This window comes from Triturus cristatus, chromosome 10 (genome assembly GCF_964204655.1).
Source record: "Triturus cristatus chromosome 10, aTriCri1.1, whole genome shotgun sequence".
Taxonomy (NCBI): Eukaryota; Metazoa; Chordata; class Amphibia; order Caudata; family Salamandridae; genus Triturus; species Triturus cristatus.
Window position 1 is genome coordinate 987,323,764 of NC_140593.1, and position 24,554 is coordinate 987,348,317.

The 24,554-nt window shown below is 49.7% G+C and overlaps 1 protein-coding gene across 2 annotated transcripts in view; it reads right to left on the reverse strand.

Annotated features, from left to right (window-relative positions):
* The window catches only part of FLCN (folliculin), a 195,032-nt gene extending 170,696 nt beyond the window's left edge, over nt 1-24,336 (reverse strand). Inside the window, exon 1 of one of the 2 annotated variants that reach the window (XM_085628926.1) lies at nt 24,227-24,336. The gene's annotated coding sequence lies outside the window, so the exon portion shown is untranslated. The remainder of the gene's footprint in view (nt 1-24,226) is intronic. The other variant, XM_085628927.1, reaches the window with a different exon arrangement.
* Between the last annotated feature and the right edge of the window lie 218 nt (nt 24,337-24,554).

Below are 24,554 nucleotides of genomic sequence, written 5' to 3' on the forward strand. Positions count from 1 at the left end.
GGAAGATAGGAGCTCTTTCCTCCCTTGGGGTACTTTTTGTAGATTTGTTTTTGATAGGGCGACAGGCACACTGCAAGTTGGGGGGGCTTTGTAAGCTGACGCAGGGGTGCAGGGAGGGGGGGGGGATTTGGGATGTTGGGGTTGTTGTTGGGGGGTGTGTTTTTCTTTCTTGCAAGGCGTAGCAATTGTTGTCAGCATTGTCCGATCGTGGTTCTCCGGGGGGGGTGGAGGTCTCTTTGTGTTCGGGGATGGGGGATAGGGGCTTAAGCATAATCAGCTGGAATGTTAATGGCTTAGGGGATCGCATTAAACGGGGGATAGTCCTGCAATTCTTGAAACGGACCTCGCCAGATGTGGTCCTCCTGCAGGAGACCCATCTTATAGGGAATACGTGTTATGCACTCAACAGAAAGGGCTATAAATTCATTGCTCACTCGGGGTTCTCCTCGGGCTCCAGGGGTGCGGGCATACTTGTTAGAGCTTCCCTACCATTCGAGGTTGATTCCACCATTGCTGATGACAGGGGGCGCTTTGTGGCTGTGGCGGGGAGATGGGAGGGCAGAACGTTGGTATTGGTTTCTGTTTATGTCCCTCCTGCCCTGCAGGCCTCCACGTTTGCTGATCTGGGCAAGGCCTTGTTGGAACTCCCCGAAGGGATGCTGGTGGTGGGAGGAGACTTCAATGCGGTTGGTTCTGGAATGCTTGATAGGTGTCCGCCCAGGGACACCGGGGGTGCTCAGAAGTGGCTTCCCGATTTTATAGACACTTTTGGTCTGGTAGACTGTTGAAGGCTACGGCACCCCACTCAAAGACAATATACCTTCCATTCCGGGGCCCACGGGAGTCTCTCCCGGATTGATTACTTGCTCACTTTGGCTGCGCACGCCTCTTTGGTATCTGAGGCTCGGCACCTGGCACGGGGCATTTCTGATCATTCACCGGTGTGGGCCCGCTTGAATATTGGCCAGGTGGCGGGGGGCAGGGTGGCTCCCATTAACCCCTGGTATTTTTGTGACCCCAAGCTGCGCAGTGCGTTGCTGAAGTCAGTTGACCGCTATTTCCAAGGGAATCAGGGTTCAGTTGAATCTGCGGTGTCCTTGTGGGAAGCTTTTAAGACTGTATTGAGGGGGGAGGCCTTTTCCCTGGTAGTGGCCGCCAAGCGGCGGAGAGATGCCGAGGTGACGCAAGTAGAGGACGAGATAGCGGCTTTGGAAGTGGCCTTGGAAGAGGATGTTACACCGGCCACACTGCATAATTTGAGCTTGAAGCAACTGGAATATAGGGATCTGGTGACGAACGCTGCTAAGACCCTTCATAGGGAGCAGCAGGGTCGACTGTATGATGTCGGCGATAAGGCCGGGAAATTGCTGGCGTGGCTGGACAAAAAAGAGCGTGTCAATCGAGTGGTGCCGGAGTTGTCTAAGGATGGGGGAGAGGTTGTTACTGACCCTGACGGTATAGTTCAGTGTTTCTCGGACCATTTTCGTACGGTATACACCTCGGTTTCGGATAGGCCGACTGAGGATTCGTGTGACCTGTTGCGGGATATCGCTCTGCCCTGCCTTTCTGCTGATAGGGATGACCTCGATGGAGATATAACTGTCGACGAAGTGGCGGGTGCTATCCGCGCGTTGCGCTCCGGTAAGGCTTCGGGCCCAAATGGTTTGCCGGTCGAGCTGTATAAGCTTCATCCGGATAAGCTGGCTCCTCACCTGCGCGCCATGTTCGTGGAGGCGCGGGTGAATGGATTTCTTCCGCTCGACCAACGGCTGGCGACGATTGTGGTAATACATAAAGACGGTAGGCCCCGTGACAAGTGTGGCTCCTATCGGCCGATATCACTTCTCAATGCCGAGCCGAAAATCCTTGCTAAGCTCCTTGCTAACCGCCTGGTCCGGGTGCTTGGCGACTTGATCCACCCGGATCAGTCGGGCTTTATCCCGCACCGTAACACTGCACTGAATCTTAGACGCCTTCATGGTGTGATTGCCAGGACGGGCACGATGCGGGAGCCGGCTGTTGTGGCGTCCCTCGATGCCACGATGGCCTTTGATACGGTGGAGTGGGCGTACCTGTGGGCTGTGCTAGCCAAGTTCGGCTTTGGGCCTGGATTTGTGGGCTGGGTGAGGTTGCTCTATGAGGGACCTCTCGCCAGCGTAGTGGTGAACGGGCGGGCGTCGGCACCGTTCGAGCTCGGGAGAGGCACCCGGCAGGGTTGTCCCCTGTCGCCGTTATTGTTCGCTCTTGCTCTTGAGCCGCTGGTGGCGTGGATACGATGGCACCCGGACATACGTGGGATTCGCTGGTCGCCTGGCCACGAAGACCGTATTTCACTTTACGCCGACGACATTCTGCTATACCTCGCCTCGCCTAAGAAATCTCTGATAGTGGTTTGTGACGTCTTGACTTCTTTTGGTAGAAACTCTGGTCTTGTCATTAATTGGGGGAAGTCATACTTGTATGTCCTGTGTGGTGATGTCCCGCCTGTCCCGCGCAACTGCCCGCTCCAGATAGTTTTTTGTATTTGGGGATCTATATTTCCATCGATCCCATTTTGCGGTACGAGAAGAACCTGCTCCCTCCCTTGGCGTGTCTGCGGCGGGACGTGGCGGGCTGGCGGCGGTTGCCGCTTTCCCTCCTTGGCCGTGCCGCTCTGTTCAAGATGATGTCTCTTCCCCGTTTCCTTTATGCCCTGCAGAATACTCTTGACGGGGTCCCGGCCAGTTACTTCCGTGAGGTTGAAAACCACCAGCGCGCGCTATTGTGGGAAGGGCGTCCGCGTATAGCGATTGCTAAGTTGACGCTTCCGTGGTACGACGGGGGTATTGCGCTTCCGGACATCCGACGTTATTACTGGGCCACCCAGTTGAGTGCGATTAACCATGGTGTATATGGTCCGGCGCTGAGCCCTGGTTTCGCCATGGACCGATGGTTGCTACGTGGGGGTAACTACTCCAGAGCGCTGTATTCGAAGTCGTTAGACTTAACCCTAATGGGGCCCACCAGGGTGGCTGTGCATGTATGGAAGGTTGCGACGGATTCACTGGGCTGGAAGGGTAAGCTTACCCTTGCCACCCCTCTGTTTGACTCCGATATTCTGGGTAAGCTTTGGCATACAAAAGGGTTTGAGAAATGGGACCTGATCGGCATATCCAGGGTTGGAGACCTCTTGGTTAAGGGTAGGATAAAATCATTCGAGGAGCTGCAGAAGGAATATGAGCTGGGGAGCACGGAGTTCTTCCGATACGCTCAAGTGTCCCACGCCTTGCGGTCAGTTCTTGTAGGAGGGGAGAAGGTGCCTGAGTCCTCTCCGTTAGAGGACCGGATCCTGGATGGCCATATGCCAGAGAGTACGATCTCGCTCATTTATAAGAAACTTGTTAATGTTCGGGCAGATCTTCTTCTAGGGTTACGTGCTCAATGGACCAGGGATGGCCTTGAACTAGATGACGAGGACTGGCAGTACGCAGTTTCCTCTCCCAAAGAGGTCGCGATCCCCGCGCGCCTGCGGTTGGTGCAGCTTAAAATACTCCATAGGGTCTACGTGACGGAGCCCAGGCTGGTCCATATGGGTTTTTCTGAGGAGGGCTTATGTAAGAGAGGCTGTGGTATGGTGGGCACCTTCCTACATATTATTTGGGAATGCGGTGCGATTATGGAGTTTTGGAGGCGCATCCACGAGGTGATGGGGGAGGTGACGGGCATCGTCATGCAGCCTGAGGCGCGGTGTTGTCTTCTGAATGTTTGGGGTCCTACTGACCACGATGCGGCACAGACTCAGTGGGTGACCCTGGGTAACATGATTGCCAAGCGCGACATTGCTCGTCTGTGAGGCTCTAATGGGCCTCCCACATTGACAGCATGGATGGAAAACATGGATTGGAGCATGTTTAGGGAGAAGACAGTGTACTGTGCTCGAGGGCGCCCTCGGAAATGGCACTCTGTATGGGGGCGCTGGAACCAGTACAGAGGGGGCATATGCCTGCCCCCGGACCCGGATCCGCCCGAGGAGCAGCTTTCCCCTTAGCTTTCTTTCCGGCTTTAAACTTCTTACTGATATGTGTATGTCTTCTTGAGTCTCTGACTTCCACTCCCTTCCCTTACTACAGACCTGTGTCTGTTAGACGAAATGGGGCTCGCTTCCCCTGACGAGAACCCCTTCTGGTGCTTACAGTACTTATCGCCTTGCTTGTGTTTAGGTTTGGATTTGTGTTTATTTAAAACAGAACCTTCGATTCTCCTGTCATTGGAATGTTGACGCTAGCATGTGTTGTGTTTTTTAAAGCTGCCGTACCTCCGGGTTGTCGGCTGAATAGCTGTGTCACTGATCTTACAGAATAAAGGTTTTTACAAAAAAAAAAAAAAAAAATTATGGATCTTCCCTTTGTTGTGGTCTAAGGCCTGCACCTTGAACTACAGCCTTCTCTATTACTGCATGATGGGAAATTGTGTAATGCTCGAATGTGTTCCACAAAAATCGATAAATAACGTGGGGATTTATGGGACCCATCAGATCTAGTGGCGTTTAATGCCAGGGAAATGAGGTGGCCTTCATGAAAATAAAACAACACGTGGGGACAAGTCGGGGCCTTCGGGAAGGGCCACGGCGCCAGCTGGGTGAGGCCGGAACAGAGATGCAGGCGCTAAAATTGAATCCCTAACATGAAACAACACATCATTAACAAAAAAGTGAGTTAAATAGAACAAAATTGAAACAAATCTGTGAACAGTAACCATGACAAATTGCCCAGTGTATGGAGGCAACAGAGGAGAGAAGAAGGCTTCGCAAGACATTAGAAGCCCCGGTGTCGTAGCACCAACAGGTGGACCCTAGCATGACAAGTGTAGGTTAACTTTCAAGGCTTGTCCACCACTATTCATACTGAAGTTCACCTCCAGTCTTGAGGGCAGGCCTATGAAGCAGCACACCCTAGAACAACAGTGACCCTGTCACTGAGCTCACAGGACCCTTGAGAAGGGCCAGGCCAACTCTAGGGCGGTACAACCGGTGTGACCGCACCAGGTGCTGACTTTAAGTGGAGGCATAATTTTTGCAAGTATATTATGGTTTTAAAAGCGCTTGCTACCTCCTTCCTGGCCTTCAGCAATTTTCGGTAACAATAAAAATGCCATGATGACTCTGGTGATTAATGTTCTTCGTAGAGAGAGATCGGAATTTTGTCTAATGGAAGATTTGACTCATAGAAAGGTAGCTCAGAGGGTTAATGTACCTGCTGCAAAGAACATGTACCATGCATGTCACAAAGTGCACATAATGTAAATAGGCCAGTGGGCTACTGCTTTTGTCAGAGAGATCCTTTTGTTACTTGCTGTTTATAAGTTAAAATCCTAACATAGAACAGTGAGCTTTTAACTGTCATCTACTTCGCAGCAACACAAGTCACATTTTTTATTAACTTTTGATACGTTTGAGCTACACACAATTTATTAGTTTAAATGGTCAGATCATGCTGCAGATCTTGCATTATGAGGCAAATATGGCAGAGCCATTATTATTTAGAAAACATTTGCAAACTAGGATTTTTAGCCATTCATGTTTGAACTGCTGTTTTGGGAAAGGGAGAAGTGCTGATGACAGAAACTCCATGGCTCGGAGACAAATGGCGTGTGCTTCCACATTTTATCGTATTTGGGGACATTCTGTGATTAGAAGCATATCCCACTTTGTGAATGCATTTTACTGTCAATAATTCATTATAACCTTAAATAATCATGTGTATCCATTGGTTGATAAAACTGGGCAGTGAAACCAAACAAATACAAAAAATTGGGATGTTTGCGCATTCTGGCCACGCCTCTGGTTCTGCCCACTGATCCAATCCTTGGGTTATTCCGGCCCTCTGATTCTCCGCCCACAGTTCCCCTACTTTTTTTCCCCCACTTCGACCACTGATATATCATGTTGCTGGATAGTGGGAACACCACACCAGTAAAAAGTACCATACCTATGATATTATAAATTCCAATAAACTGTTGACTAGCAGGTAGCCCACTGTACAACCTGATTAATGAGTCATTATCACACTGTTGTTAACAGGCACATTTTGTAAATATAGGACCTACATTTACGAACGTTACTAAGGATTCTGTATGGTCCCGTTATTTGCCAACTGTGTCCACTGGCGGACTCGGGCGGAGGAGGTCCATGCGGTAAGTCGTGAGGGGGTGACACCATGAGTTACCCGCACCGGGTGACACCAACCCTAGTGACGCCACTGGGCCCGCGAGTGGCGAGGCGGCGGCTCATCCTGCCTTCCGCGGATCCTGGGCCGGAGTGGGGTCACCGTGGCGGCTGCGGTGCCGCGGGAAAACCAGCGCACAGACGAGGCACACGGGGAGGCTCTCGCAGCGACGCCATAGCCGGCACCCCTCCCCCCCCCCTCTGCTTTGCGGCTCCGTGCTGCCTGGCGGGACGCCTGGGTTCCTGTGTCTGGGTGCAGGGGAGCCGAGTCCCCGGAGGAGTTGCAGGCAGGCGGCGGACCTCTGGTGCTAGGGCACATTCTCCTCCCCCATTTGTGGATCATTGGACAGCCCAGTCAAAAGAGACGGCCGGGGTGGTGAGGGGCTGCCGGAGGGCCCGCCACTGATGCGGCGACCAGCTCGGCACCTGTGAGGCTCCAGTGGGGACGCAGGAGAGCGGTGAAACCCCGAGGCTGTGGTTGCTGGGCGGCCCCGACTCTCGTGATGGTCTGGCTCCTGGCGATCTGGTGAGTACCCATGCTGCGGCCGCCGTCATCCCTCTTCAGGTACGGTGTTTGGCTCCTTCTGCACGACGTTCCTGGCTGAGAGATTGTGGCGCAGGTGGGTCCCTGTGAGATAATCCGCAGTGCGTGTCTTGGGCTGCGACGCGGCCTAGTGCTGGAGTCTGGTTGGGACTGCTATAACCTACACCTGGAGTCATCTAGTGCTGCTGGCTGTATCGTCGCCTTGGTGCCGTTCAGTAGGCATGGACAAGGATAAGCAGGGGGCGGCGGCCCCCAGGCAGCATACTCTGGCCCGCTTTACCACTACTTGTAATCCTCCTGGGGGGGAGGGGGGGAAGTGCGCCAAAGGCCTCTAATCGGATGCGGCGAAATTGATGGAACCCATTACACAATCGCAGACGGCCCTTGAGGCTCAGATCGGGGCCGTGGGCACGGAAGTGTCTGTCTTCCGCCAGGATCTGCGAAAGGCAGTCGACCGCATTACTGACAGAGACCAGAGTCTCGACCGTCGAAGACACAGTCACTGGACTGCAGCAGAAGGTGGACAAATTGACCATGCAGACGCAGGAGCTAGCAGCGCGGGTCGAAGATGCGGAAGGACGGGCCCGCCGCAATAATCTGCGCCTAGTGGTTTCCCGGAGGGCTGCGAGGGGACCTCAATGGACAAGTTCATTTCATACTGGCTGCGGGCGCTGCTGCCCCTGGAAGACATGTCCTCCTGTTTCGTAGTTGAGAGGGCCCATCATGCCCTGGCTAAGAAGCCGCCGCCTGGGGAACGCCCAAGACCTGTGATAGCCAGACTCCTTAATTATGCTGACCGGGACGCCGTACTTCGCTATGCCCGACTTCATAAGGATAAAATGGTATTCGACTCACACCCCATCATAGTCTTCCCTGATTACACAAAGCAGGTGCAGCAGCAGCAGTCTTTTGTGGCAGCCAAGAGACGGCTGCGGGAACTGAATCTATCCTATGCTCTGTTGTTTCCGGCCCGCATGAAGGTGATGTACAAGGAAAATAAATTTTTCTTTGACACCCCGGAAGACGTCTTTGTGTGGATTGATGAGAGACGTATACTGAAACCTCACTCGCTCCCTCCTGTGGACTCCGATTCTTCCCAGGGCTCACATCGGAGCGGCCGACAGGGCAGAGATGCGTCATCCTGGTGCAACCGTTCCCGCTCCAATTGGCGTGCCCCGGAGCCGTCAGGATCCGGAAGCTGAACTGCATTGGACACAGTATTTGTTTTCTATATGTTTCCCTCTTGGGGTGGGAATTGTTTATGGGCGGGGGTCACTCACTGACTAGATAGTGTTCGACAAAGAGGGGTCCATAGTACAGGCCCTGGAGGGAATGGACCGAGGTTCGCCCTGATCGTTTTGGGTTATGTTGGGTAAGTTTGGTGGGGGGCATCCATTGGAGGGACCGCTTGGGTCATCCTGTTGGGGGCCTGGGATGAGTTTCCACCGCGACAGATACTCCATGTTGCAGGAAGTATGGGGGGGTGGACGGTGGGGGGTTGGGGGATTGTTTCTCAGTTGATGGTTGTTTGTATTGAATGTCTCGCACCATGCACACGACACATTGCTACACTCTATTCGCATCGGCCATTGTTATTCTGTTGGCCACCCAGAGATGGCTCACGTGACAGGTGACCTACCTACAGGGGAACTCAATATTCTCGCCTGGAATGTGCGGGCTTGCTTAATAAAATTAAACGGGGCGGTGCTTCACCAGGCGAAGCGATATGCTGCGGACATCTTACTGCTCCAGGAGACGCACCTCCTGGGCACGAAGGCCCCTTGCCTGGCCCGTTATGAATACTCCACGGTTTATTATTCTGGTTTTACATGGGGGCGAGGGGTACTGCCATACTCATCCATCGTAGGGTGCCACTCCAAATCACACGTCATTGGCTGGACCCAGGGGGACGTTACACTGTGGTCTCGGATACTTTAGCTGGTGAACAGATCACACTAGGTAGCGTGTATGCCCCTCCGCCTCTAGGTCAGACGTTTATAGATAAATAAACGCAGCTGTGGGGGGGATCTTCCTGGTGGCCTTGTGGTGCTGGGGGCGATTGGAATGACATTATGGGTCCATTGGATAGGTGGAGGGCCCGACAACAGGTTGCACCCCCAGTCACATCCAAATTGAATGTACTCGCACATACCCTGCGTTGGGCAGACACGTGGCGGGCCTTACACCCGACGGAGACCGGGTTTTCATATGCGTCTTCGGCTCACCCCTCTCTGTCACAACTACATTATTTATTCATTCCACAGAGTTATATGCACAGGGTGGCACATACATCTATTCTGCCTCGAGGCTTGTCAGACCACTCACCGATCCAACTTAGATTGTCCACGAACAGGGCCCCCTATAGGTGGCGCATGTCCCCCTGGCTGCTTTGGGATGAGGCATACATGGAAATGCTGAGCCAGGCGATTATCGACTATTTCCGATACAACACCGGGTAGTGCCAAACCCAGTGGTTTTGTGGGAGGCGTTTAAGCCCACGATTCGGGGTGCAGACATAAGTTACGGCACTGGGGAAAAGCGTCGCCGCTTGGCCCAGGTCTGTGACATGGAGGCCAGACAGGAAGAACTCCAATCCCTTATGGTGGGCGGTTCGGACCCCACGACACATAGGAATCTACTGCATGCGCAACAAATGCTTCATCAAGCCCACACAGACTGTGCTAAGGAGGCCTGGCTGGCCACCCAGCATAGGATATACCAGTGGGGCGATAAGTCTAGCCAAATGCTCCATAGGCTCTGCCAGGCCACGGCAGCCCCGACGCAGGTACCCCTGTTGCGGTCCCCAGCAGGGATCGAGTGTACGTCTCCCGAGGCGGGCATTCAGGCTTTCGCTGATTTTTACGCTACATTATATGAGGCACGAGAGGTTATTTCCGAACCCCTCATAGACGCCTTTCTAGTGGATATTCCTCTCCGCCGTTTGTCAGACGCGCAACGCGAGGCACTGGAAGCGCCTATTTCATTGGAGGAACTGCGGTCTGCTCTCTCTAACACCCATCCAGGCCGTGCACTTGGCCCGAACGGGTTCCCATGTGACTTTCTGCGGTCCCATCTAGAGCTTCTGGGACCTCATTTACTTGCAGTGATCCAGGATGCCGTGGAACAACATATTCTCCCTCCAGATTGGAGACACGCAGAAGTAGTAGTGTTTCTGAAGCCGGGCCGCCCACCGGACGACCCGGGCTCTTACCGTCCCATTTCCTAGCTGAACTTCGAGCCCAAGCTGCTGGGGAAGATCCTAGCGGACCGTCTCCGTACCTGTATACAGGAGCTGGTGCACCCGGACCAGTCGGGCTTCATGCCGCAACACTCTACCAGACATAATATCAGACGTGCCCATAATGCGGTGGTGGAGGCACACCGTCTGGGACGTCCTGCAGCAGTTCTGTTGGCCGATATTGACAAGGCGTTCGACTCCTTAAGTTGGACATATCTTTTTAAGCTGTTGGAGGCGGTCAACTTGGGCCCTCAATTCCGGGCCTATGTGCGATTTCTGTATACAGATCTCTCGGCATCAGTCAGGGTAACCGGCCAATGCTCGGCCCCTTCCCCATTAGGAGAGGCACGCGGCAGGGCTGTCCGCTTTCTCCATTGCTGTTCGCACTGGCTATCAAAACTCTGGCGGCGTTGGTCCGTCTGGATGAGGGCATACGGTGGCTGGATTGGTCTCCGGAGTGCTCGGATAGGATAGCGCTCTACGCTGATGACGCTTTGTTTTTCATGTCAGATGCATGGTTTTCTGGGCCCCGAGTGCTGCAGATCCTGAGGGTTTTCGGGGAGACGTCGGGACTCTGTGCCAACCCTTCCAAATCTGTTTTGTTTCCGATATGCGGGGATTAGCGGTCTCAGGCATGGGCCTTGTGGCTGGTGGTGGCAGAGTCCGGCTTCCGGTACCTGGGGGTTGTCATGCCTGCGGTTCGGGGCGAGACGACGGTGTGGTCTCAGCTTCCGCTCTCTCTGTATGGCAGATCGGCCATTTTTAAAATGGTGTCTCTGCCTCGCCTGTTATATCGGCTGCAAAACTATCCTTATTCAATTCCTGCGTCCTAGTTTCGACAAATGAATGCCCTACTCAATCGGTTTCTTTGGGGAGGTGGAGCGGTCCAGGTGGCACTGGCGACCTACATCCAATCTACCTACTGAGGGGTAATAGCGGCGGCTGACGTACAGGCGTATTATCAGGCCTCACATCTCCTGGTGATAAATGACTGGTGGTACTGCTCGCAATCCGACCCCGCGTATGCGGTGGAACGTCTCTTTATGGCTGAGACCCCATTGCTTCACCTTTTATACAGTTCCTTGCCCTTGAAGGAATTTCTCCCGGCATGCAGGACAGCCATTCAGATTTGGAGACGAGTGGTCCGACAGATGGGATGGTGGGGCAAACTCACCAGGGCTACTCCTCTGTGGCACAGCACACACCTCCGGCCAGTTGCAGCTTTAGCCGTTTTTCGCAGGTGGGATGACATCGGGTTTTCGATGCTGGGAGACGTTATGAGGGGATCCACTCTCAAATATTTTCAGCAACTACAGGCTGATTTCGACCTCCATTAAACGCAATTTCATAGGTATTTGCAACTTCGACATGCTATATCCCCTCTGATAAGGAACCTCGCGGGTCTCCTGGAATTTCACCCACTGGAAGGCCGGCTGCTCAGGCGGGGAATTGGGGGCCCACAAGATCCGTCAAATTTATCAAACATCGACTACACTCCACAACCACTCTACACTGGACCCGGGGGGCTTCGGAGGCTGATGTACCCACGCTGACAGACGATGACTGGGCCGAGGCACTGGCTAGCCCTAGATATTCTGCGGTCTCTGCCTGCTACCGGGTGATCCAGTTCAAATACCTCCACAGGGTCTACTATACCCGTCTCCGTCTATACAGGATGGGGGCGGTGCAGTCCCCTATGTGCCTACGCTGTGGCTCCGAAGAGGGGTCGTTTCTCCACACGGTGTGGACCTGCGCGGCTCTGCAACACTTCTGGGCGGGCATAAGGTCCTGTTTGGGGCGTGTACTGGCTTGGCGCTTTCCTGCCGATCCCCGTTTGGTACTCCTACACAGTACCGAGGACATAGGGGGGAACAGATATAAAAGGCATTTATTGTTTCTTGGGCTTACACTAGCGAAACGCGACATCGCACAGCATTGGAAGGCAACACTCCCACCCAGTCTTGGTCCCTGGAAGAAGGCAATGGATAGGTGCCTGTCCGCTGAAGTTGCAGTGTTTTAGGCCAGGGGATGTCCGCAAAAACAGAAGGAATCTGGGCAAAATGGGCAGTGTATCGAGGCATAGACTTGTCACTCCTAGGGTCAGGGGTTCCCTCAGATCCAATCAATAGGCTGGTAGTGTGCAATTCACCGATATGATACAAGGTGTTTTGTAGAGGTAAAAGTGGCAACATTGCAATATGACTGTTTGTAATGTACTAATGGGGTATGGTGCGTGGTTGGGGAAGGGGGGGTTTCGGATCTGTCGTTTTGCAGACTTTATTGGGGATAATATGGTGCCTCGCTACTATACATTGTATTCATACATGTTTGATGCTCACTGGGCTTGCCCATATGGTATTTTGAAAACCAATAAACTTTGTTGTTAAAAAAAAAGGTTATTTTAGATCAAAAGGACCTGAAATGTGAGAAATGGGGCGGTGTTCTTACCTGGTGTGGAGGCGAGGGGTGATTCTGCCGGATTGTGTTCCTGACTGCTCTCCTGGGCTTGCGGTCTGTCTCCCTCCCGCTCCCGCCATTGCTAACGCGGATGCTGCACGGAGGGGGACTACCATCCCCAGGATCCTCAGCGGCGCCACGGGAAGCGGAACCCGAACACGCCCACTGCACTCTCGCGCCGGGAGGCGTTTAAAAAAACACTGCGAATCACTGACAGAGCGGGCGGTGTTCTTACCTGGTGTGGAGGCGAGGGGTGATTCTGCCGGATTGTGTTCCTGACTGCTCTCCTGGGCTTGCGGTCTGTCTCCCTCCCGCTCCCGCCATTGCTAACGCGGATGCTGCACGGAGGGGGACTACCATCCCCAGGATCCTCAGCGGCGCCACGGGAAGCGGAACCCGAACACGCCCACTGCACTTTCGCGCCGGGAGGCGTTTAAAAAAACACTGCGAATCACTGACAGAGCGGGCGGTGTTCTTACCTGGTGTGGAGGCGAGGGGTGATTCTGCCGGATTGTGTTCCTGACTGCTCTCCTGGGCTTGCGGTCTGTCTCCCTCCCGCTCCCGCCATTGCTAACGCGGATGCTGCACGGAGGGGGACTACCATCCCCAGGATCCTCAGCGGCGCCACGGGAAGCGGAACCCGAACACGCCCACTGCACTTTCGCGCCGGGAGGCGTTTAAAAACCACTGCGAATCACCGCGTCGCAGGACCGCGCGCGGGCGGCGCGGGGAGAAGCCCGGGACAAGGGCGGGACCGTCTGTGGCCGTCCGGGGCCGGAAGAGGCCGGGCTGGGCCACCCCCCTTAGCTGAATATATTGTGGATATTTTATCTTTTTAACATTGGTGGTACCATTTCATAGTAAGTGCTATTTTAAAGTTGGCTGCTGTTTTTAGGAAGTTTATTAAATTGACTTTTTCATTTTGTGCAGCATGTCTAAAACGTCTGGGACCTCTCGTTTAACTGTATCTACACTTGATAATTATTTAGTCAAAGTTGTAGACAAAATCAATAAGGAACGTAGACTATCCTTAGGTTTGACCAGCATTTGTGACCCTGAGAAGATAAGCCAATCAGTCTCAGCTGAGATCCATCCATATGAGGACAGCCAAGTACTGGCACCTATAACTTCCCCATCGAGGGTGAGCACCTGTAGAATAGACCCTACCTCAGCCCCTCTACCCAACCCAGAATTGCCCTTGGATCCCGATACCAGCATGTCTTCAAATGTCACGGTAGTTTCAACCCCTGTACCTCATAAGACACATAGAGTGCTAAGATCAGGTACACTTGCTAACAGATATGTTCAGCCTAAGAAGGGGGTCCGTAAAAGCAAAAAGAATGCGGTTATCAGTGTTCCCCCTGAGCATACCTGTTTAGATAATGGTGATAATTCTACCCTATTGACATTAGCACCAGCACAATTTGACATGTTAATCGGTATGATTAATAGTAAATTAGATAAAATTATCATACCGCTTTTAGACAAACTTGAGGCTGTATCCAGGGAGGTGAATAGATTGGGCGAAATGTTGCAACAAGGTCATATACCACGTAATAGCTCCCCATCGATTATTATGGAGGGGGAGACCAGGGATCAAACGGGTAATACCGTGCAACAATCCAAAACCTTAAAAAGTACTGGCCAACCTTGTATGGGTCCTAGCTCTCAGAACCAGTTAATTAATGGGACTACATCAAGCAATAACCAGCGGGGGTCTGCAGGAAATGCAATACAATGTGCCTCTGGGGATACCCCTAGTGCCAATTCTGTTATCGGTGCCCCGATTAATATAATTACCGATGATACAGCGAACTTAAATAGGCCCCTAGGAGGAGGGAGGTTTAATAATCCTCGGCTCCCCCAACCTAACCTGCCACCGGACTGCGCACCTTATGTGGCAGTTTTAACCAATGTGCCAGTTATCAGTCAGGACGGGTCTAACTGTCCTGCGGAATCACATGATTCCCTTAAAAATAAAACTGTGGCCTGGCTCAATCGAGAATGTGGTTTTCCGGTGGCTAAGGCGGACCAGATTTTGACTACCACCAGAACAAAGTGGATTGGATTTACCCCCAAAAATATTCCTGGTGACTGTGTCATCATCAATTTTAGTAACCCTCATTTAGCAACAACAGCACTGATTCATGCCATGTCCCGCCCCAGTACCAACCAGGGAATCGTACTTCGTCCCCTTGGCTTTTTTTATAGGCAACATATCGAGCACCTCCCATCGCAGCGGAGGAGAAGGGTAACGAGGGGAAATGAGGGTTTTGGTCTGATCAACACCGAGGTAGCAACTGCCAACCGCTATCAATGCCTGAGTGGATTGGACCAAAATGATTGACAAGAAAAGGGCAATGCCCCAGGTTATATAGTTGAAACCCCAGGAAACCCAGGCCAACTGACAATGGACCCGATTAATGGTTCACCAGGGCCGTTGGCAGAAACCATGGTAATCCGTCTGCCCCTAGCTGTAACGGGAAACATACCGGGTAATACTATGTTGGAAGATGAGAGCCCACAGGCTGCTCCCTCCCAACATGATAAATCCGGTATAAATTTGGAGACAGGCGTACACTCCTCATTTGATTGTCACATTGCAAGTTGGAATATCGCTGGGATTCGTTCTAAAACAGATAGTTTGGGGTGGATGGAATTCATAAATCTTTTTGATATTATCTGTTTGCAGGAAACCTGGTGTACTGATTTTAAAGGCTATAATGGTTTTAACTCTTACCAGCTCCCTGCTATTGGCTCGGTCTCAGGTAGAGCCAAGGGTGGTTTACTTGTTTTGATTTCAGTTAAAGCCTCTTTGTCAGTTATTAAACATGTACAAGGTGGGGGCTATTCCCAGATCTTATGGCTGCATATTAACGGAGGTAGGAATATTCTTTTAATCAATTTTTATAACAATTGTTTTAATGATTCCAGGGATCAGCCGGTCAAAGATCTCTCAAAAGCATTAGAAGAGTTTTATATGGACTCAAACGAAGTCTTTGATTTACTTATGGTTGGGGATTTTAATATTACCATCTGCCCTTTTTATGAGGATAATGTTTGCGGTCTAGTGGACACTCACGAGGATGGGATTCTCCATTTTAAACATAACCATTATGGAGACGCCCTAAATAATTTCCTCGCTTCCTTTAATATGCTCATCATGGTCAATGAGAAAAATGCACAAGGGGAAATCTGTCCCACTTTAATAGGCCGTGGTTTGAACTCTGTAATAGACTTTATTTGTATTTCCTCGAGCTTGGAGATCCTGTTTAGGGCCCCAAAGGTAATAGACATTCAGTTAAGTGACCATAACTGTTTGGAAGTAAAGGCTAGGTTTTGGGAAAAGGAAGATGTCATTGCCCCAGGCCGTTTTATTAATAGCATTGAGGTAGAGCGCCCAAATGGTATTAGGCTTAGGTGGAAGGGGGACAAGGCAGTTATTACGTCCGATTCGATCATAACCAATTCCCTGCCACATATTACCGTGATTCTTGAGGATAATTTATTTACTTTATCTTCAATTGACCATTTTATTAGCATTAACGCGGCCATTGACTCAAAAGATCACAAAGATTCAGGCCACTTTTCCAACGGCGGATTCTCAATCAGTGGACGTGGTGTCAGGGGACAAGTTGACTTATTTAGCGCCCTTGCAGGCCGAAACTGGGCCCTTATTGTCTGCTTTTCCCCAGTTGTCCTGTGAGACATCGCTTGAGCTGCTATCTAGGCTGCAATCTGGTTCGCCGTTGGATGTCTGTCCGGCGAAATGCTTGGGCATGGTGGCTCCGGCGGTGAACGGTCTGCTGAACCCCCTGCTTAATCTCTCATTAAGCTCAGGGGTGGTTCCACGCCAATGGAAACACGCACTTATTCTGCCGCTGATTAAGAAGCCTCAGCTCGACCCCCTGCAATGCGCTAACTACAGACCAATCTCCCTCCTCCCTGCTCTGGCGAAGGTGTTGGAGAAACATGTTCAGCATACTCTGACCACCTTTATTGAGAACAACAAACTGCTGCATGACTCCCAGTCCGGCTTCCGTGCGAATTATAGCACGGAGACGGCTCTGGTTGAGGTCACCGACGCCATCAGGGAGACGCTCGATCATGGGGGAAAGGCTATGTTGGTTATGTTGGACTTATCGGCGGCATTCGACACCGTCCCACACGCAGGCCTTCTCTCAAGACTTAGGGAGATTGGTCTGCGAGGGACGGTGTTGGACTGGTTTCAATCCTTTCTTGCCGACCGCCGACAGGTGATCTGGGCCCCACCGTTCTCGGCCGAAATGCTTCCGCTGGAGGTGGGGGTGCCTCAGGGCTCTATCCTGAGCCCCACCATCTTTAACATATACATGGCCCCTCTTGCGGAGGTAGCGGAGGCGTTCGGGGCCCGGGTCATCTCATATGCTGATGATACCCAGCTCTTGTTCACTTGCAGGAAGGGAGAGGCCTTTAGCGGCGGCAGAATCAAGGACTGCCTGAGTGCAGTCTTTGCGTGGTTTCAGCGGCACAGCCTGAAATGCAACTCAGACAAATCTGAGCTGCTCTTTTTCGGCTGTGCCCCTGATCCGGGCTGGAAGTCATGGTGGCCCCAGGACATGTCCCCCCCAGAGAAGCCATCATCCCAGGTAAAAAATCTCGGAGTGGTGTTTGACGATGTTCTATCTTTTCGTCCACACATCCTGGGATTAGCAGGGAAATGTTTCAGCATCCTTAAGATGCTTAGGAAATTTCTTCCTCTACTTTCACTGCAGTATCGTAGGAAGGTAGTCCAGGCGCTTGTGGGCTCCCGCCTGGATTATGCAAATGCTCTTTTTGCAGGCCTACCTAAGTATTTGTTATCTAAACTGCAGATTGCCCAGAACTCGGCGGCCAGAGCTATTTATGGGTTGCCTAGGAGAGCTAGTGCCTCTGCGCTTTTGGCTAGGCTGCACTGGCTCCCAATTTTGGGGAGAATTAGATTCAAGCTCCTCACTCTGGCTTTCAAAGCCCTTCATGCGATTGGCCCTCACTATCTGAGGAAGCGTATCGTCTTCTATGTGCCGCGGAGGCTGCTGAGGTCGGCGGACCTGGCTAAAACGGAGGTGCCTGTGGTCAAACGTGTCCGGATGGGAGGTCGCTCCTTCCAGTACGTGACAGCCTGCCTGTGGAACGAGCTTCCACTTTCCCTTCGGAAGGCGAATAATCTTCTGGCTTTCAGAAAGGAGTTGAAAACTCTGCTTTTTACTAAGTAATCTAGTGTGACGGTAGTAGGTCTTTCCCTTTGGTTTCGTGTTTCTCTGGGTCACCTTGCCAAAGCGCCGGGACACCCTTTTGGGGTAGCCGTGCGCTCAAAAAGTGCGGAGTAACATAACATAACATAACCTGCAAACATAATGGGGATAAACCGCGGGGTTGGTTTAATTCAGCTTGTACCTCGGCCCTGAGGGAGCTGAAATCTGCCCTATCTGTTAAACCCAGAGATAAGGGATTGGTCACAGATTTAAGGGCCAGATATAATGAAACCCTTAATATTAGGAAGGCGGAACTTCGGCAAGAAGCCTGGGAAAACCTATCCATGGCAGCTGATATGAATAACTGTACCCTATTCTGGAAAACGGTTAATTCACCATTTCTTAAAGACGAAAAAATTCCAGATCTAAACTCCCATGTTATGCAGGCCGACTGGATCACACATTTCTCTAAAATTTTCCAGCCAGATGGTGGTGGGCAAACTTCAGGGAAACAATGGCCGCATATCCCATTAAATTTTAAGGTTCAAGAGGTTTTAGATAGTATACGGGACAGTAAGGGGGGGAAAGCACAAGGCCCAGATGGGGTTCCAATAGATTTATACAAATTGGTCCCAGAAATTTGGGGGCCTCTGCTTACAAATATTTTTAACGCAGCTGTCAGTAATAAGATGCCCCCGACTTGGGAAGAATCGATTTTAATCCCTATATTTAAGAAAGGTAATCGCGGCGAGGCCAAGAATTACCGACCAATCTCCCTGTTGGACTCTTCTGTTAAGGTTATGAGTCGAGTGCTAATGGTGAGATTGGAGGAATGGGCTGAAGAAAACGGCATCTTAGCCGATAGCCAATTTGGCTTCAGGAAGGGCCGCGGAACAATAGAACAATGCCTTAATTTAGATCTACTGGTGGGTAAATATACCCTGGCAAAAACTGGCACTATCTATCTCTGCTTTGCAGATCTTAGTAGTGCATTTGATCTGGTGGATCATGGTATCCTTTGGGAAACTTTATTAGGAATGGGTGCCCCAGAGGGTATTATTTTCTTCCTTGCACGCCTATACTCTAAACTAAGAGCCTGTGTCCGTTACGGGCCACAAGGCGAGTGTACACCTATGTTTGAGATTGGGCGTGGAATTCGTCAGGGTTGCGTGCTAGCCCCATTGCTTTTTATTCTGTTTATTAATGAAGTCGAATCCTTCCTTAAAACTCTGGCAGTGGACGCCCCCAAAATTAATAATGAATATGTTCCCGTGTTACTCTATGCGGATGACGCGGTTTTAATTTCTCGTACACCATTCGGTCTACAATTGTTGTTGGATGGTTTTATGCAATTTATCAAAGGTAGAAAGCTAGTCTTAAATAAATCCAAAACTTTTGTTATGGAATGTGGCAATAGGATTGGTAAGAAACAACCCTCCTTTTTTATCGAGGGTCAGAAGGTCCAGGCTGTCGATAATTTTTCCTATTTGGGGGTTACGTTCTCAAATAAAAATACCTGGACAACCGAACTTAAGAATGTAAGGTCTAAAATGGCCAGGAGTGCCTTTGGTATTTTTACTATGGCAACTAAACTAGGTGATAGGCGGATTAAGGACATGCTTAAAATTTACCAGTCCCGGTGTGTCTCTATTGCTCTGTACGGAGCTGGCATTTGGGGCTATGCCCCGGCAGGCTGTTTGCAGGTTGAACAGAACACCTTTCTAAAAAAACTCCTGTGTTTGCCAAGCTCTGTTTCAAATACACTTGTGCATGACGAACTGGGCATCTGCCATCTTTCCGATTTGACCCCCCTTAGACCTTTGCTCTTATGGCGCTCTATTTGGTCTAAAGAGGAGACATCCATGTGTAGAGCAATTATCTCTGATTGTCTTAACCTGGACCATTTCATAAGGATCCCGTGGCTGAAGTATGTTATCGACAACTTTCGGGCGGTCTTTAACATAGACATCCTAGTGGACCATCATGCGGTAGAAATGTTGTCTAAAATTGATCTCAAGCAGCGTTTTCTACAACAGGCTGCTATTAAAAGACATCAGAATAGCTCCAACCTCTCCACATATACCTTTTATCATGACTTGAACGAAATTGGGGGCTTTCAACCTTATCTGTCACAAATCACCTGGAAGGCACATCGGTTTGTGTTGACTAGATTTAGAATGGGAGTTGTCCACAACCTTGTTGCCTTCCCGACCATGAATTTACATCCTGTTGGTCCTTGTTTATGCGATAGCTCCACTCCCCAAAGCACTGTGCACTTTCTTTTACTTTGTCAATTGTATAAACACTTCCGGATTGCTTATCTGAAACCTTTGTTTTTAAAATTCAAAGTCAGAACAATACGTGACTGTATGTGTCTACTTTTTAATTTACATCACCCGGTAATATGTTTTTATACGGCTACTTTTCTTCTCAAATCCATTAATGCAAGGAAAAGTATGCTTTTTTAAAATAATGTTTTATTATGATGAATTTTTCTGCCTCTGTATTTATTACTTATTTTGTTGTATTGTGTGCTTTTATGAACTTATTATATGTTCGAATAAAGCCTTATGAAATGAAATGAGAAATGGGAGGGTGACACAGAGGTCATTTGCAGTAACATTAGTGAGCTGCTGCTGCTGTGTTACAATATTGAAAACACAAGCCACTATCCCATAGTATTAGATTTAAACACATTTAGAATGTGCACTAGTGTGCTTGTGCACTGTCAGTGACCTGGCCAAAGGGTGCATGAAAGTGCTGAAATTGGATCTATATTCAAAGCTGTTCCAAACTGGAGCACACAAAATAAGTTTGGCCCAGGGCCCCCAAAATCATTACAATCCTTAAAATGTTCTTGCTCCTGGCCCTGTCAGCTCTGCGCTGCCTCTTCTCAGAGGCTGTGCCTTGTGGGGAATGTTCTCTCTGGGGTCCCCACCCCCATCCTTGTTCCGGGCCTGGCTTGTGGCTCTGACTGAAGAGAAACAATGTAACTTGGTACTTTGCTACTCTTCAGTCATGCACTGGGTCAGTGCGAGGAGCTCAGAGCAGGCTGCAGACTGCAGCTGCTTTAGAGCAATCCTCACAGCTTCCTACAGAAGAGCTGAGGGGGCCCCCTTCACCACTAAAAATTGGGGGCCCCCCCGCACTGTGGGGGCTGCGGGGGTGTTTGTTACACCCCTGGTAAAAGGCTTACTAAAGCCTGTAACATAATGTGATAGCAACCAACTGTTAAAGGCTTACCGGTCAAATCCTTTTCACAATAAATAAGCTAGATCCACTGCCTTTGTCATAACATTTCATAAAGAAGACCAGACCTATGGCATCAGACATAGTGTTTCCTAGTGCACCAGTCAGACCTGTAACTAGTCACCCCAACCAAATCAGGCCTACAGTTTTAAGCATACGCTTTTCCAAAAAGGGACCCATCAGGCACACAAATACCCAACTGCAGACTTTAAGATTTAGTAATAATATTCAACACTTAAATGCCTATTGCCTTCACATAAACTTTTCTCAATAAATATGTTAACCTAGAAACTTTATCAAAACATTTCATAATAAACAGATCAAGCCAATAGGCTCGACCATCAGCTTGCCCACCATAAGCCTCTCAGTTCTGCTGCATTGAGTATAAGCTTTGCCACACGGCAAACAAGGATTTGCAATGCAATCGGTCTCGCCTTTGGGACCTTATATGTATTTAGCTATGCAGAACATTAGCCTGGGTGCTGAAACATCTACTGTTCTTTAACATGGAGGGAAAGTAAGCACCAATCTGCATGACATGCCAGGTATGGGAACACATGAAGAGAAATATTGCCTTTTAGCTGGAAATGGTATAGTCCCCAAAGCTCTGTTTTTAATATAAAATCAGGGCCATTGGTGGTCATATCACTGAAAAGATAAGATTTGAAAAAAAACATTTTTACGGGTGCTCGTGGAAGACAATTTCTATGGAATGGAATCTAGAGAATGCTAAAGTGATTCTGGTATTTTACTGACCTCTGCTGGTCGTTTTCTATCAAGAAAGTTAAATAGAGGCAGTTGTCAGAAAAAAAAATTCCTCAGCAGAAAGCAAATCTGTTATTTTACTGACCTCTACTGATTGTGTTCTATTAAGACAGTTAAACAGAGGCGGTTGAACAGAAAAAAAACAGTCCCTAGGCGGGAGCAGACAGGTCCTAAGGCTGATCTGCAGAGTCCACAAAGTACATACACATATTAGTATATACTAAAGTATATACAAGAGGTCTTGAATGATCGACCTAAAAACAGACTGTCTTTTCAATGGAAGCACTCAAATTCGGCCCAATCAAACATTGTACTCCGGTGGAGCCCACGTCCCTCCCTCAGTAGTACTCTGAAAGCTTTTTTGTTGGACAACTAAGGTCAAAGACATTTGCAGTCAAACCAGACCTAAAAGCCCACACAAATTAGTGTAACCCTGGGCATCCCATTGAACTCTCAAAAACAAAACTGTGCTCAGAAGTCTAAAGTTACATTTGGAAGGGGATAGTACTGGGACTGAAATACATTCCTAATGACTGCCCTTCCCCCATATGTGCTGCTGCCACAGAAAACAAAATCACGGTAAATTATGGGGCAGATTTACAAGAAAGTGACTCAGTGCGTGCTGCAAGCCATTTGGATGCGCCGCACTGAGTCACTTTCAAAGCATAGGGATGCGACATATTTACAACAATATGTCGCATCTCTGTGCTTCCCCCTGCGCTGGCGTACAAACTGCTGCCATGCGCCGGCACAGGCACCGTTGCACCATGGTTTAAGGATGCCTGCGTCGTGGGGAGATTGTTTTTGTTCAGGAAGGGTTCCGTTCCAGAACAAAAACAATCTGAAATTACGTTTTTCAACTTCTTTGTGTGCTGCATTAGCACACATAGAGGTTGAAAAACGTCATTGTTTAAATGATTGTTTATGTGCAGGAAGGGAACCCTTCCTGTACATAAACATTGATTAGAGGTGATTTCCTCTTTCTATACGTGCTGCAGAATGCAGCACGCATAGAAAGAGGTAAAAAAAACAAGGAGAAATGAATACATTTCTCCTCTTCGTTGCACCTCCATACGCCTCCCCTGGGGAGGCGTAGCATTCACACGCATTTCTAGATTTACGATTCCTCGTAAATCTGGAAATGTGTCTGGTTCCATGGGTGATGCATGGGAACATCCACAGCAACACGCATGGAACACCCCTTTCACGTAAAGTGCTGCGTGCAAAGGGGCCATATTTACAAAGACAGGAAAAGTCATGCAGGGTGGCTTTGCCTGTCCTTGTAAATATGGAGCAGTAAAATGCCCCACCGGTACGTCCCAAAAAGTGACGCACCGGTGGCTCAAGGGGCTTGTAAATCTGCCCCTATTTATCTAAGATATTTGAACATCATTACAATGCTATCTGTGTGCCCCCTAAAGTTCAAGCTTGTGCAGCCATATTGCTGCTAGCTCAGGCTGCTGGATAAACAAACAAATTCATCACAGCTGCATGGCGGGGAAGCATTTTTTTCTGTTAAAGTATACAACTTCGGCCCCATCAAAACATGCACTCCTGACTACCAACATGTGGGCCGGAAAAAATCCCTCTCTCGATATTACGCCTGTAAAGCTTTTTTGTTTTATGTTGATTCAGTGCTTAATTTGCACAAAAATTCGTGCCACGGCTCTCGTCAGGAGGCCACTGCACCTTGTACCACACATTGCGCCCGCCACGCCACCAATTTTAGTGACAACACAAGTTCTAACATTCACACTCCTACAAGTGTGACAGTTCAGACTATTTCAGGACCCCACAGCTATAAGAATGGTTTAGGTGGCAGGAAATATTAAATGTTAATGTATATTGAGTTAATAATTAACTGTCGTTGTAGTCATCTCCAAATAAGCCAGGGAGTGCCAGCTTGTGGCAGACTGTCATAGGTGCGTGCTGACAATTAAATGCCAGGGCTGCGCCCCGGAAACCACTGGCTCAAATTAAGCACTGGTCATATTATGTCTTGCGGCAGCTACACTGTCAGGTCAGACCTAAAAAACATGAATCTTCTCTATTCAGCAGTAGAAGACTACAACTCTGAACACCAAGACTGCAATGTTCCTGGGCAGGAAAAACACAGGTATAGGGAGAAAATCCATTGAATCATGAGGTGAAATGGACAACAAAGCCATCCAATCAAATGCAAGGAGCTGACCCAAAGCCCACTTTAAGCATATGTAATGTACTGAAAACAATGGTTTGCGAAAGACAGATAAAACTGTCTATAGCCAAGACCTAAAAAGAGACCGCTTATAAAGCATGAAAAGCAATCATATAGTGATCTTAGACTACGTTAGAGCTTAATTTGGTTCACAAATACCTGCTGGGTGAGGGCAGGGCACAAACTGGGAAGGAGAGAGGAAGGTTCCACGTTAAATGTTGGGACTTTTCAGTTGGATAGTCCCTATGAATTTGCAGAAAAGTTGGTTTTCGCCAACGCCAGAAAAGATGTGAAATAAATAATATTTTTTCCGCTCAAGCCTGGGAAAACTAAAACTTATGGGGCGCTTTCCACTACTTACACGGACCTTCCATGAATTCAGCCTATTTCCACCTTCGGTTGTTGATCTGTCAACATATGTCATATGACAGTGATTCTAACACTTCCGGGTCGCTCTGTAACCAATCCCACGCAACTGCCTGTGGATAGGAGGGAGCGGGGTACAGCTAATACAGGGTGACCTAGGATTGGAGCGTTGGATGCATCATAGCCAATCCTAGTGCTTCGCACACAGCTCAGAAGTGCCGATTGGCTGTTTGAGTTGGCGTGTGCCCCTTCTGTCAGAGCAGTGAGCCGAAAATGGACAGTATTCAGTTAGAAGCGATCTGTGGTTGTTTCTACTGATTGGG